The sequence below is a fragment of the Lonchura striata genome, chromosome 4 (assembly GCF_050655825.1).
Source record: "Lonchura striata isolate lonStrDom1 chromosome 4, ASM5065582v1, whole genome shotgun sequence".
Lineage (NCBI taxonomy): Eukaryota > Metazoa > Chordata > Aves > Passeriformes > Estrildidae > Lonchura > Lonchura striata.
Window position 1 is genome coordinate 25,201,106 of NC_140706.1, and position 16,475 is coordinate 25,217,580.

Sequence of the window (16,475 nt, forward strand, 5' to 3'; positions counted from 1 at the left end):
AATCAAGTATTTTTGAAAGTGGACACATTATCCTGTGGTTTATCATAGCTCTCAGGAAGGCCATTATCAGTTTTGATTATCAATACCAATTCACCCTTTTGATTGGAGACTGATGAAACAGCAGCTTTGATTTGCATCATTGATGACTATTCTTAAGGATGATCCTTCTCTGGAGTAAATCAACCATTCTCTTGAAAGTATCTCCTAAAATAATACCACTGACAAGACTGGTGATACTTATATTATTTTCTGCTTCATCTATGTTGCAAATGATACTCTGTATGTCAGGGTATTTGACTTCCCTAATAGCTGTTAAAAGCATTGCATGTTTTTTGAAGATTCACCTCAGTGATTACACTGTATTAGCTATGTAAAAAAGCTTTATTTAGTCTTATTTTATAAAATAAAATGTAATTTAATTTTCTCATCTATTTTGTTTCATATCTCCTTTACTTTAAAATATTTCTTCTAAAGTACTTTTTTTTTCCTACTAAATTCTCATTAGCTCCTGGAAAAATGTTGTCCACCCAGAGACTCACCTTTGCTTTTTTAGGAAATATTGCAAAGGCTGTAGTATGTTAATAGCTGCCAATCTCAGTGTGCCACAGGTTTATGACAGGTGTCGAGCAGAAACTCCCATTTGTGCAGAGTTTGCCAGTGTCCCAGTGCTGAGGAATTTCCATGATCGATCTTCCATATATCTTTACCACAGCATGCAGTATTGGGCACAGCAATGTAAAAAAGACATAAAGCTGTTAGAGCATCAAAACGTGGCCATGAGGATGATGAAGGGTCTGGAGAGGAAGCTGTATGAGGAATGGCTGAGCTCACTTGGTCTGTTCAGCCTGGAGAAGAGGAGACTGAGGGGCAACCTTATTGCAATCTACAGCTTCCTCACACGGGGAAGAGGAGGGGCAGGCACTGATCTCTTCTCTGTGGTGACCAAGGACAGGACCCAAGGGAATGGCCTGCAGTTGAGTCAGGGGAGAATTAGCTTAGATAAAAGGAAAATGTTCTTCACCCACAGGGTGGTTGGGCTCTGGAACAAGCTCCCCAGGGAAGTGGTCACAACACCAGCCCTACAGAGTTCAAGAAGTGTTTGGTGAGTGAATGCTCTCAGGCACAGGGTGTAACTTTTGGGGATGCCCTCTGCAGGGCCAGTTGGACTCGGTGATCCTTGTGGGTCTCTTCCTACTCATAATATGCTATGACAGTTCCTACTTCCTTCCAGATCAATGCCAGAATATGGATGCCTATTTACAGCAGAATTTGCAGCCCTTCCTGCATCACACTGTTTCTACTATGAAAAGATTATCAGAGGACTATACGCCTACTTCTATTTTTCCACCCCAGCCATTTCTCAAAGTAGCCACTGTAATATCAAAGACATTGTACAATTTATTAAACTGCCTCATTAAATTTCTGAGCTATTTGAACAGTCTACTTAGTCAAAATTGTAGGTTTTTAATATAAAATCCTATTAAAAAAAAAAAAAAGAAAGGAAGATATAAAGGCAGTCACTCTTTTCAGTGTTGTTGTTCTGCAGAGCCTGTGTCCATCATGAACCTTGCATGGCTTTGCTAGTTCCACAAATTGCTTCCAGTAGATTATTAAATTGTCATCTGATAAAGTCCTGACTCCAGGTTTTGCATTTATAGCCTGGTTGTAAGCATCAGCTGAAGTCCAACTGTTCTCTTGGAAAATTGTGGCAAGAATGGGAGACTTATCTTCTGCTCATCTTTGTTGTAGCTCCACATGCTGAGTTTATAACAGAATAGGATCTGCCCCTTATAATAAATGATTGTTGCTTAGGAATGGTATTCTCCAACTCAGCATTCTCACTAAATCCACATACTGCTTCCCACCCCTCTCATGGGTTGAGATAAGAACAATTTACTGGAAGCAGCAATGAGAGGAGAAAGCAAACAGTAACAGCAGCAATAACAATAACAAAAGGTGTAAGAAAAATAAACAATTTGCATGGGGGGGGGGGGGAGGGAAGCTCCCAACAATAAACAAATACCAGATCACTACATTGGCCACAATGTTTACTCAAATGGAGGATCCCCTCCTCCAGGGAAGAAAGAGAGTCCCTTTCCCTTGGGGCAACAAGGTGATGTGGTATCAAATACCACAAGCCCTGGCCATATCCTCTCCTAGCTACTGCAAAAAATTAACCCCATTCTGGCCAGAACCAAGGCATGAATGTTTCACCAATGGAAATGACACATTCCTGCTACCTCTTGGCTTTGGTTCACAGTTGAGTTGTGCCAAGCAGGAGTCCATGTGTAAGCCCAGATAAAATGAATCATAGCTGTACAAAAAACAGGGATTGCCAGAGCCTACTGCAAAGGCAAAATACTCTTCAATAGCATTGCTGTGGGCCTCAGTCAAATTTGGCATCACAGAACAATTTGGTCATGGTGAGTAAATACTAACAGTCTTTAAGAAGGAAAACAACATGTGTTTTCAGGATGATGAAGACTTTTGATAGCAGCAAGTATTCTGCCTGGAACCTTATGTGAATGTGCTAGCCAGGAGCACCTATTTCTTGTTTGGACTCAAAATAAGCTGACTATGAACAAGTATACAACTCTTCAAGACTTGTGACAACTTGTGACCTTACACACTGCATCTATTGAGGACAGATGAGTTAATAATTCTGTTCAAGCCATTGATGATTAAGAATGTATTGAAAATAAATCCAAAGATTAAATTGCATCTAAATAGAATTTGGATAACATAAAATGGCAGAATGTGTTATTAGATGTATTTAATGTCATCTTACCTTGCATCTGTTAATGGTTTTTGGCTTTTTTCGTGTTTTTTTTTTTTTTTTTGGTTTTTGGTTGTTTTTTTTTTTTTTTTTTTTTTTTTTGGAGGTTTTTCAAGATAGCACAATAAGCTTTTACCCTGTAAGAATGCCCCCTGAAATAATGTCAAATTTTCCTTGGAGAAGCAGTCTGGTAAAAAAATCACTATACTGAAACAACCTTGGTTTTTTAATCGACACCTAGGGGAAAAAAAAAAGTAATATTTTTACATTTTTAAAAGTCATCTGTCTGGTTTACTGGTATGTGTGTTTGGAAAGGAAAGTGCTTAAATCCAAGTTATAGATTATCTTCATGCCATCACAACTTGGCCTCAGTAATATCAATGTCTACAAATTGAAAATGCTCCTAAGAACAGGCTAAATTATTTCAGTAACCAAGTGCTAATCTAAAATTAAATGGATGTATTAGCCTAAATTTGTCAAGCTCCCACAATACTTTATCAACACATATGCCTTAGCACTCTGTTGCAGTGATCCTGTTCTCTCAGCTGTAAGTACAGAGTCATGATTGCATTGCTGGAGTGTTTCTGAAATGAATGGGTTTGAAAAAGGAAAGTAACTACTATACACACAAGCATTACTCTTACATTGTAAATTGTGGTGGTGGCTTTTAACAGTAGTTTTCCTATAGAGGAAGAGAAAATAATATTGCCAGTGCCCTCAATACCCACAGGTGAATTCCATGCAGCCCCATAGATTTGTGTCTGAGTAGAACAGCAGGTCACAAACTACTTCCTCCTGGGTTGCCAAGGACTCTTGTCCTGGTCTTCCAACTGAGAAGTCTGGCTGTCCTGAGGATAGCTGGCCTTTCTGTTAAAGACTGAGGTAAAGAAGACATTAAGTTCCTCGTCCTTGGTGACAAGTGTGGAGTACCCAAGTACCTTATGCCTTTTCCTCATCCTTGGTGACAATGTTGCCCTCTACATTCAATAAAAAGGTGTAGATATTCCTTTTCCCTTCTTTTGTTGTTAATATATTAATAAAACCATTTTTTATTATCTTTCACAGCACTAGCCAGATTGAGTTATAGTTCAGCTTTCACTTTTCTAATTTTCTCTCTACATGACCTAGCAACATCCTTGTACTCTTTCTGTGTTGCCTGCCCCCTCTTCCAAAGGTCATAAATTCTCTTTTTTTCCCATGAGTTACAGCAACTTCCCTCTGTTCAACCAGGCCAGTCTTCCATGATGGTTTGTGTTTTGGCACATAGGGGCAGCCTGCTCCTGCACCTTTAAGATTCACGTTAGAAAGTGTGTCCCACCTTCCTGGATCTCTTTGTTGTTAAGGTCTGTTTCCCAAAGGACTCTCTGAACCAGAGTCCTGAACACACCAATGACCACCCTGTGGAAGTCCAGTGCAGAGGTTTTTGCTGACTACTTTTCTTACTTCAATAGGAAATGAGAACTCTCTCATTTCATGGTCACTGTGTCCAGAACAGCCCCCAGCTACCACATCTCCCACCAGCCCTTTTCTGCTTGTGAACAGCAGGTCTAATGGGATTCCTCCCCGCTAGGCTCGCTCACCAGCTCTGCCAGGAAATTACCTCCCACACTCTCCAGGAACCTCCTAGGCTGCCTCTTCTCTGTGTTGAGTTTCCAGAAGACATCCAACATGTTAAAGTCTCCCACAATAACAAGGGTTATCAATCATGAAACATCAGCCAGCTGCTCATAGAATACTTTACCTGCCTCTTCACCCTGGCAGTTTATAACTACACCAGGTTTTATAAGTATACCATGTCTTCAGCAAGTCTGAAAAAATTGTGAAAATTTTTTTCACAATTAGAGGTTAAGTGCAGTTCTTTTGGATTTACTATGGTTGCATTTGTCAAACAGACAAGTTGAAAGCAAAGAGCCCTTAGTACTTTTCAACAAAGAACTAAAGGAGGTAGGAGATGAGGTATGTTGGTTTAATGATCAATTTGCAATGTGGTTCTCAATCAGAATTTTTGATTTTAATACCTCCCTAAATATTTGGTTGCTGGACTAAGAGAATTCATGATTGGTACCTGAAGGTCTTAAAAAGGGTTGACTTTTTGGAGCTGATTTCTCAGAATGCCAGGGGAGTGTTCTGCCATCAGGTCTTGGTGACACTATTTTTCCATCAAAAATTGCTATAAGTTTTAGTAGTTTTAATGCCTTTAAATCTTTAATTAAATCTTTTTGAACTCTTTGCCAGATTTATTCAAATGCCCTTTTGAAAAATCATCTCAAACTCCACTATATTGAAGATCTTCCACCAATGCAGCTTTTGGAAGTTTTTTCCCAGTTCTCTTTCTTTTCTGCAACAAGTTTTACTCCTTTACAGAATTTTATTTTTGTAGGTCTTTATTCTAATGTAGCCTGTCCACAGATTTCACTAAGCAATTCCAAATAATATTATAAATATGTGACTGTCATAATATCTGATCCTAAATGGAAGCGGGCTTGGTAATCAGCATGTCGGTCTGTCCTTGTTCTGTTGCCATCCTGCTTAAGGTGTTGTAAATACCTATGCAAAATATAAATGGATTGAAACAACTGTTAACTTTGTCACTAGACTTAAATCATGGTTATAATAACAACAAGATGCAATCATTGAGTTAGAAACAGCATCCCAGTCCTACCTACCAATGAATTTTTCACATGCAATGCACTCAAACGGAATTACTCCACAGTTAATCCTACACAGTTTTGACAATGTGCAAAGTGCACTAAGGATTTGAGTTCAGCTGTTCAAATCTGCCCTCAGTTCCAGAAGCTACTAACTCATATTGACAATTTATAAATACGAAAAGTAACACACTGTAAACTTTTTAAAATTGCTAGTTCATTTCTAGTGACTGAAATCCCTCCTCTGGTAAAGCAATTTCCATAACAGTGATACTGCCATAAGTAATAGGTTTTAATGACAAGTAGCTACCAAAACATATCAGTATACTAATAGATGTGCCCACAGAACATTCCTCTTTGTGGCATGAACCCTTAAGTTACTCTTGAATGAGGCTGTGTGCTTCACTGGATTGTGTAATATAATGCTACATTACTGGGAAAGAACAGCTCCAGGCTTTTGAAGAAAAACAGTGCTCTCCAAAAACTCAAGCACAAGATGCAGAATGGGCCTTAAAAGTGAAACAGCAGGATGGCATCAGAACTCTTAGGGCTGCAGACCAGGGTAGTCCTGGGTGTAGAGGTAACAAAGGCAGCAAGTCTGGCTGGAGGGTTTGTCTTTTGAATTTACAGTTCCTCTTCCAATGCTCCTGTGAAGCACCTGAGATCAAACTCTTCCCTTTGCACAGAAAGTCCTACTTCCTTCTGTCTGCAGAAGACTCCTCTCCAAGGAGACTTTTCTGTGAGGAAATCACACTGAAAAAATGGTCCTTAAATCTTTGATATTTGTTTGAGTATAATTATAATTTTTCACTAGTAGATACTACATACTATATAAAATGACATAAAACAAGTATTTTTTTTTAAAACAAGTATTTATAAATTCATGATAAATGCTCATGAATAGAACTTTTGAAATCCCTTATAAAAGTCATGGCCAGTGAGACCAAGACAGTTATCGAAAGACAACAAGCCACTTTGTACACCACAACACTTCTTTTGATAATATATAGAAGCCCCCCTTGAATACATAACCCTTGCAAAAGCCCTTTCCAGAGAATCCATGTTTTTTATCTCTCTGATGTGTCTGATTCTTTTACAGAGTTCTTAAATAATCTGCATCCTAACATAAATCGGATATTTTTTAAGGAGAGTATCTTCAGGAAATTTCTTTTAAAAGGAGTAACACATTAGTTTGTGCTTAAATATTGCAAATTATTAATGTGTTTGGTTGTTACTTTCTCCATTCTGAATTGTCCAAACATAATTTTTAATTTTTTTCCCCTGTATCTACTTTGTAGACATTTTTTCCACTTCAAAATACTGTCTTAGTCATAAAGCATCCAAGACCTATAAAAGCTGGCTTTATGTGGTGTCCTGAAATCCCTTAGGAATGATCCAGCATTCAGCAGATTTAAGTAGTAGTTCTTCAAGACTGAAATGATATCTATGTGTTAAATGTCCTTTTGGGAAAAAATAACTCTTGGATACTATAGCAGACAAACAAGTCTTTTAAAAGATAACTCTTGCAGAGAAAGTCACTACCTAGGTATTAATATATGTCTCAAGCCTGTTTTCATACACTAAATGAAGTGTCTGGGATAAAAAAGGCTGGTTGTGCTCCCTTATTGTTTACAGTAGGCAGCACTGAGCTTAGCTAATGCTTAGTCATCTCCCAGCTCTACCTGTTACTGAGTAAAGGACTCTCTAATGGAAAACAAACCATTCTCACTTAAAATTAATTGCAAAGTTACCAGCTGGGCTTTAAACACAGCATCTTGCAGATGCTGTGGTGACTGGATATTATGCAGCAGCCCTAACATTCTGACAAAGCAATTAAGTGTTTACAGACAACAAGCTAGAAATGTTCTTTTGCCAATTAATATAAAATGCTTATGACAATGAAAATACAACTAAAATTCAAGCAAGTAGTGTAGGTAGATTTACTAGTAATACAAGTGTGTAACAGAACTGAGGGATTCTATTTGTGACACAATACCCCTGCAATTACTCTTCCATAGCTGAAGTACAAGCAGCAGGGCACTGCAGGCTCCTAGGAGGTTTATAATGTTGGAGGGAAGAGCCTCTTGGGTTAGCAAAAGCTTCATAAATCTCAAAATCAAACTCAAGAAAAGGTATCTGAGGAAATGAGACTTTGAGGTTGACCTTTCTTTGCTATTATTTCTAGAGAAGGAAGTGATGGGACCATCTCACTCTTCCTGCTCAGACAGAAATGTGCTCTTTGTGCATGCAAAATATGTGGGAAGAATTCTTGTGAAGCAAGGTAAAGGAAAAACAAGATAAAACTATTTTTTATGCAATTCGTACTAACTGAACTTGGAATGGAAATACTGAAGGAAAGGAAATTGTAAAACTCTGAGCTCTATTTTATCAAGAGCTACAATGTGATGTGCTGTAAGAGAATTCCCTGGGGATCAGTTCAATATGCAAGAATTAATCCATACTCCCACACAACATTTCAGTAATAATTTGAAACACCATGCAAGTTGGAAGAGGTAGAAAATATCTTAAATAAATTTAAGTTAAACATCCCTTATAAAAATATTGTGAGTTTATTGAGCCAAGAAGCTCCTTTAGGGCTATTTAGCACTTGTTATGATTCTAATTTTCTCCTACATTATTCCAATACTTAAACAATCTCAAGTGCTTCTCAATGGAAAAAATACAGCAAGCTACTTTGCCAAAATGCACCAGATGAAGTGATTGCTTACATCTGATGCATCTAGAGGGAGTTTTATTCCCAAAAGTGCTTCTAAGGCACCTGGCTATCTTATTAACATAACAAAAGTACTCCATAGTTTTTATTATAGAGTACTAACATGGGATTTTATGGGAATTAATAAGGGTTTGAATTGTCTCTAGGCCCTTTCTGAGCAAATTTTGTTTTCTGTAGGAAAAAAGCATCTAATCATATGTTTTCTTTGATGTCTTGGTAAGTTCTCCCACTGTCTCCAGCAAACTCACTGTAATTCTCTACCATGGATTTTTGAGATAACTTTCATTGCTGCTATTTTATCTTACTCAGACCCTCTCTTCTGCTGCAAAAGGATGGGTTGCACTGTCCTGTGCAGTCTTAAGTCAGTTTGCAAGGGAAAAAGAGGAGACAGGAAACACCCTGGCAGCTGCACTTCCCTCCCTGCCTTGCTGCCCTGCAGGAGCAGGAGACTCACTGTGCTCTTTGTACCCATCTGCAGCTCCAAAACCTCTGGGTATCTCCTCCCTGAGCCAGTGGCTGAGCCAGCCTTCAGGAACCAGGCAGAATTTCTGACGATTCAGAAAAGCTAAGGAAAGGATTATGGCTTTACATACATTATAAATGCTGACGCCTTCATACCTTCAAACCATCTGCAAAGGGTATTATGTAGTTGAGGTTTGCCTGGTATTTTGCCTGACTTCTCTCCGACGCTTGCAGAAGTTTCTGTAAACAAAAATGCTTCTTCCTTAGAGTTCTGTGCCTCAGAAATAAGATGTGCATTGAATCTAATCTTCCTTGGGCTTGAGAGGAGATAGGAGACTCAGAAATGCTCTTTTAAGTTCTCATACTTTTATAGAAAGAAATAAGATGCTATGTATTGAATCCAAGGAAAAATTCATTTTACTAAGCTAAGAAGGAATTCACTAGAATGAAACATATCAGAAAAACAGTTGACATCAAAATCTAATAGAAAACAACCCCCGATACCCAAAACTAATGGAATTTAAACAAATTATTTTCAGAAATGTTTGAAGGTGTAAAAAAATTGGCAAAGCACTGGAAAAGACTGACCCTAAAGAAAAATTATTTTCAACTAAACTAAGGAAAATTCAATGGGACAAAATGTGTTAGGAAAAACTAAAGCAAACATAACCAAATGGAATCTAAACAAACTGATTTTGTAAAAAGGTATTCTTCCTCAATTGTTCAGCAAGTTTGCTTTGAGAAAGTACAAGTTCAATCACTCTCTGTTTGTCTGACTTTCTTCTATGAGAAAAAAGCACAAAACTAAAACAGTTTTCTTTTGATAAAGCCCTCCTTGCCTTGTACATGCATTACAAAGAGCTGAAACACAGCAACAACTGCCTTTATCCTGAACAAGTCACCTTGAGAGGTACAAGGTAACCCTGAATTTATTTTGGTGAGTATGAAATATGACTATTGAAATATGACTATATGAAAGGGATATATAGTACTGAAGAATGAATATGAAATATGTTTTAGTTGAAGTGGTACATTATTACATAATATCTCCTTTGTTATATAGCCTCTTATAATCTGATAGAAGACTGCAAGATCAAAAGGGAGACACTTTAAGTACAGGAAGATTTTCTAAAACTTAACTGCAACACGAGCTCTCTGTTAAGTAGAAATCAAATCAGCTACAGCCCCCTCTTCAAAATCTCTGTGGGATAGCTTCCAATTAAAAAGCACATCTAAGTACTAATATTTTTGGGAAGAAAACAGTATAGAAGAAGACAAACTAACAAAAATATTTTTTCATTGATTTTAAAGAATCTGCACTTCTTCTTTCTTATGCATGCCTCTATCAGAGGGAAACACGCCCAGCTTGGAGCTGCACATCTGCACCACCATCTGCCTGGGGCAAGACAGTAAATCAAGGATCTGTTTATTCAGAGATTGCATTAGGATGTGAGTTCCCTCAAAATATTGCCTATTGAAAATAGAATAACATTTCCTGAATACTTATATATTAATTTAAAATAATTCACAAATAGTACAGGTGATGATATTCACATTCTGATGCTTTCTGTGTCAGATTGAGTTACTCCCAATTATGTAACTAATGACAATTACATAGACTGTGTTTCTGACTCACAATGAGGGAAATAGTCCATGAAATGAAAAGACTTCCTCCTATCCCACAACACTTTTATTGAAATCCAGGTGCCTGTTAAATATTTTTTATGCTTTAAAGAGTATTACACAGTTGCCTGAGCAGGTGAGATGGAAAACTTATACAGGTTTTCTTATTATTTTTCTAAATATTAAGAATGATTGCTTCAAAAGTAATCCTTAAAGAACCAGTGATCTCTCTCATGGAAGACATTTCATTTTTATTGTAGGTGCTCCCTCTGAATTGGAAACTACATTTTCATGCTTGTGTATACAATGTGCTTTGTGCAATCTGTATTTTTAACCCTAATCTAAGACTTTACTGAAATGACCATATTTCTGGCTTGGCAAGAAATATGTCTGTTGTGCTTTTTGCTGAACTGCTTTTTAAAACAAGTGTATCAATGAATCATGATCTTTTATGTAGTCAGATTTTCTGAAATGCAAAAGAAAATTATAAGGATCAATTCCCTAAAATAAGTCTTTCTGGGAGGTAGTTTGGCTTAGAAACACGAACATTTTCTAAGATTTAATTTTAAAATCCATTAAAAATATTCAAACATACAAATAATATGCCAAATTGACAAGATCTGTTCTGTAATTTGCTATGAAAATAGTGTGAGTCATTATCCTGAAGTATTCTACTTGAACAATTTCTCTCCTTCCAATTATTTCTCAATTAAAGTAATTATTTTCTTAGATGTTTTGCATATTTCATTTTCTTTTATTCCCTATGGTACTACACCACACAACACATGTGTTGTAGCTTTTTGCTCTTTAAATTAAACCATTTTTTGGGGAGGAAGATACCAACAAAGGGCTGCTAAACAGATACCCAGGTTATTTTATGGCTTCAACATTTCTTAATATTTTAAAAGCTTTTATCAAAAATGGCAAACTGTAAAAAATAATGGTCCTTGAAGGTTAGATAATGCCTTCAGGCTTAACTGCTGGTGTTGATCCTGGATTAGGTAGTTTGAAAACAATTTTTGGTACAATGCCTATGGAAAGTCATTCTCTTTGCTGCAACAAGACCCCGCTATGGACCACTACAATGGGAGGACAGAGCACTGGCCCCACCTTCACTGCATTCCATTGTGCTTTCTTTGGGACTGCAATTAAACTTATGAATGAGCTGGTCAGATAGCAGACAACTATGGACTTTCACTGGTGCACCTGCACCATGAGAGGGTGATCACCAGAGCTCTTGCCTTCCTCAGCCAGTTTTTGGTGGCTCACTTAGTAGGTATCAAACCAAATAAGCTGTCACAGGTCTCCAGAACACCACAGGATGTGGGACAGAGAGGCATTAAGCTTTCCTCTCTTACAGTGGTCCCACGTGCCTGTTGGTGTTAAAGGGGACCAGAGAAGCTGGAGGAGAAAATCAAAGTCATGTAGAGCAGATATGCCCTCACAGCCCACCAGGGCAGGAAAGTGCCTTGTGAAGATCCCCATTAATTTAAACAGGATTACCTGAGGCAAGGGGGCATTGCCATATGGGCAAAAGAGCAAATCCGACATGACATGAGTACCAAGGGGTTTTGCTTCAACAGAATCCCATTCTCTGTTTGGGTCACTGAGCCATTAACACATGTGGGTTACCAAGGGCCTTCCCCTGGACAGTGCCTGGTCACTGCTGCTCCATGACAGGCAGCCTCGCAAGTTCAGCAAGGTGGGAATGCCACCCACACCAGACCCCTTCAACCTAGGAGGGCTTGCTCTGCAGTTCAAGCAGAGGTCTGAGATAAAGAGACACAGGGTGAAGAACTAGTACTTCATAATGTTTGATTTGGTCTTTTCTGTAAATGAAATTTAATGTGTAGACTACTAAAAATGGGAACATTGCATATATCATAAACCCAGGTGCTCACTAGGTCAAATATACTTGCTTCCCTGTGCCACTCCAGCCTTGTTTGTTTGCAGTAGAATGCTGCACTTAATTCCATACTCAAATACTCTGGCTTTCCTCAAGGAATAGGCAGGAAGCAGACTTTATCATCTCAGTGGTAATTCCTCCTAATACAGATACATAATTATGATATGCAGTGACCCACTACTCCACTGAAGAAATCTTTAGGCTTGACAGGCTTTTGTTTCAGATTTTACACAAGGTCTACATTTTAGAAATCGTAATCAATAAATTAACTTGCAAATTAAATCATTAATCATTGTGAATAATATATGTATCATCTATTAATCAGAGATTCAAATCTTACAAGTTTCTTTCAACGTGGATCAAAATAAATTCTGATGAAGGGCACTTACAAACATTCTGAAAAGTAGTATTAATCTGTGATTGCAACACTTAGCACATGAAAAAAATTAACTGTTACTGAAAAATGGAATTGGATGCAAGGATATAGTAATTGCTGCTTGGGCAGGTGTAAGGGATTCAGGAATAGTTACTGAAGTGAGAAATTAAAATATGACATACATAAAAAAATAAATGTCAGAAGTTATACTTCTTTGTGGAAAGGGAATAGTTTAATCATCTTTATTTAAAAATAAATCCAGTCAATAAAACCAGGTAGAAACTCTGAGTGGAAAATAATAAAATCTGCTATGGGAGTTAGGGAAGTCAAGCTGAAACATATTTCTTGTCATAACCCAAATACACTGCTAAAATTAACAAAATATTACTCATAGAAGATTCTCATTTCATTGTGATTATTCATTTATCATTGATGTTCACTATTTCATCAACAGTGAAATAATTACAAAAATATTGATATGTGCATCATGCTCAAAGGTCTTAAAAGTTTTGTCATTATTATAATTTGTCAACAAAGCAACTACACTTCAGACATAAACACAGGCTTTAGCAACAAGTGTGATATGTGAGTAGTGAGAAAGGCAATAATTTCAAGTAGTCATCTCTTTATGACATTGTGATTAGCTCACAATAAATAGAAATCGTCTTGTTGCCGTGAATTGTCTACTGAAGTGAATGGACAATTTCAGAATTTTCATTGTGAAAATGGAGAATTGATAGCAGGCAAAATGTTGATTCAGTTGCAGCTTCTTGGCATTAAAAGGACTATTTCATGCACTTTAGAGTCAGAAATATAAGATATCAAATTGTAATAAGAGATCTTCAATACAGAAGAAATTACTAAAGTCATGAAACACATGAAGAGCCTTCTCACACACTGGTTTTCTGTGGTGGGCAAAAGAGTTCTCCATAACAACACCAAAATGGGCTTGCAATTCTAGCATGTGTTCTACAACAGAAAAAAGTTCTTATTAAAGGGCAGGTGTTTGTACTGTTAATATGAGTTATAGCTTTATAACTTTAAAAGGAACTTTTAAATACATCCTTCCTTGCCTTGCAATCTTCAAAACTCAGTTCTTTTGGATTTATTATAATATAGTACTGCATAAACCTCACTTGGCTCTTATTTTATGATTTCCTCTTTCCCATCTCCTAAGCATTAAAGTTAAAAATATGTATTTGTAGCCTGGCAGAGAAAACAAACCCTCTTCCATGCTCAATTACTTAAATTGTCTTAATTGGAGTACCAATTAAATGATTAACTGATTTTTCTACAACATGCTAAAATGACACTTCTCAGAAGTGATCTATTGAGTCAGATTGTCTGCAGATTCAGGGAGTGCTGTATCTTTTGATGTTGAGCATACACTTCAGACACTTTCTTTGTAGCTGCAAGGAAGAGAAACTGTTGTTCTAAGGCAAAATAAGACATCGGCATACAAGGTAAGAAAGGGGGCAATGGTGAAGGGTTGCCTACTGTGTTGACAGCTGTGGGAATGCAAGAGATATAGCTAATTTTTTCTAAACTCTTTCATGTAGGAAAAAAAGTATCTGCAGAATCAGAAAATTGCTAGCATTGTAACAGTAATGATACTGATACTGCTGGAGAAGATACACTCCTTGATGCCAGACTTTCACATGCAATGTCACACACATGAAGTTCAAGGGGTCTGCTGTCTTTAAGATATTTGAAAGTTTTCCAGGAGTATTTGTTTTGTGACAAAGAAACCAATCAACAATCAAGGCAAAGATGACCTGTAGGTCACCATACCCTCCTTGAAGGTAGGAGTAGTATTTACATTCTTCCCATCCTCAGACTTTTGTTTTTCCATGACTCTCTCTAAAAATTTAGAAAGTATCTCTGTATTCCTTCCAGGTCATCTGGCCCTGTTTCCACCTTTTAATATTTGAGTTTAGTCAAGGCCAACTTATCTGTACAGACCTCCTGCCACCTTGGCTTGACCTGTTGTGTGCAGAGTTGGACTTTGCTTGAGGCTGGAGAAGAATATTTTTGAAAATCAACCAGATGCCCTGGACCTCTTTTCTCTCCAGAACCATCTACCAAGGGACTTTTTCAAGCCTTCCCCTCAGCTGCCTGGGGCTGTGAATGGAATTAGCACTGTATAGAGATCAGGGCCATTCTGCTCTCTTGCAGTCCAGGGATAATATCCAGTCTTTTGCCTTGTTCCCTCCTCTAAGGATCCTGAGCACCTCCATGTCATGGTCACCCAAGGTTTGCACATCACTATCCTGTTCATTCCTTTTGTAAGTATGAGCTGCAACAGAGCTGCATGAGCTCCTTGGCTTCTCTATCACTGTTGCTGTTCAGCTAAGGCACATCAGAACCACCCCAGGGGCCAGGTCCAATGGGAACTGCTCAGGGGTGGGGAGAAGGGGGTCTACAGAGGAATGCTGCAGCGGGACTTTCCTGAAACAATGGAGCATACATAAATGTATCTTTTACCTCAGTTTACCATTCCCAAGGCCTTTCTAATACAATGGGGCATACATGAATGTATCCTTTTCCTCAGTTTACCATTCCCAAGGCTTTTCTAAAACCTTCCTCCACGCTACCATGCCAGCATGACAGCAACATATCACCTCAGCCAGGAAACTGTCATCAATACACTTCAAAAGCCTCCTATATTTCCCTGAGATTTTGCAACTCTCTTTTTGGATTTTTTTTTCTTTTTAATACTGTGTCTAAGTGTGAGGTGTGAAGTTACCATTGGTAAATGGCAGAGTTGTCAGATGGATCTAGTCTTTGATATTCCAGGTGTCACCTGATCACTGGCTCATTGCTGGACACTTGTTCTCGTGTATTAATGCTGTCAGAACTCTTTCTCTTAAAAATAGAAGCACTGACCATTGTGTACAACCTACAGTAAAAACAGCTGAACTCTGCCTATAATGAAAATTGTAGCATGGTTGACTCTAAACTTCAACAACTGTCCTTTCTGAGAACACTAACCTATTTAGTGAGGTGTCTGTGGTAGAAAAGAATAACAGAAAGGCCTTTTGAAGGAAAATGTGTTCCATTAGAAAGGTTTAAGAGCACTATGTCAAACCACAACTTGAGGGCAATTTTAACTGCTGATTCTTACTACTTCCAACATTAAGTTGATTTGGGATGGGGGTGGGGGGGGGAAGGGAGAGGAGTACAGGAGTTAAATATGTTGCTGTACAAAAAACAGTCATCTTCATAAAGCTGTCACATTCTTTGAATTTGTCACTCATGTCCAGCATTAACAAAAAATGATGCCAATCTTTGGAAAGTTGAAAAGACATTAAATTCCATCCTCTTAAAGAAGTTCTACCAGGGTCTCAAAAGATCTGCAAAGAACTTGAAAACAGAGTTTCTTTTCAATATTTAAAATGTTATGAATATTCATCTTTCACTTTTACTCTGACTCCTATACACCACAAAGGCCCAGGACAAAATGTTCAAAATCCAGACTGGATCTATTTAAATGGTTCTTTTCTCCCATATGATTTGTCAACTCTGCAAATATTACTAAGGCCCCTGTTTGCTTCTTATCCATACATAAAACACATTTTTGAAACTAAATCAGTATTCATTACAGTCTAATTTTTGAATTAAGATTTTCCTGAAAAAAATATACCATATTTTAGACCATTTTCTGCATTGCTGTTAATCCTTCAGCATTCCATAAATTACCTTAAGAAAGAACGCCTTCCACTAGACCAGGTTACTCAAAGTCCCATCCAACCTGGCTTTGAACACTTCCAGGGATGGGGCATCCAAAACTTCTTTGGCCAACTTCTGCCAGTTCCTCACCACCCTCAGAGTAAAACAATTCTTCCTAATAATCTAATTTAAATCTCATGTATTTTAGTTTAAAACCATTCCCCCTCTCCTATCACTATCGACCCATGTAAAACGTCCCTCTTCCTCTTTTTGATGAGCCC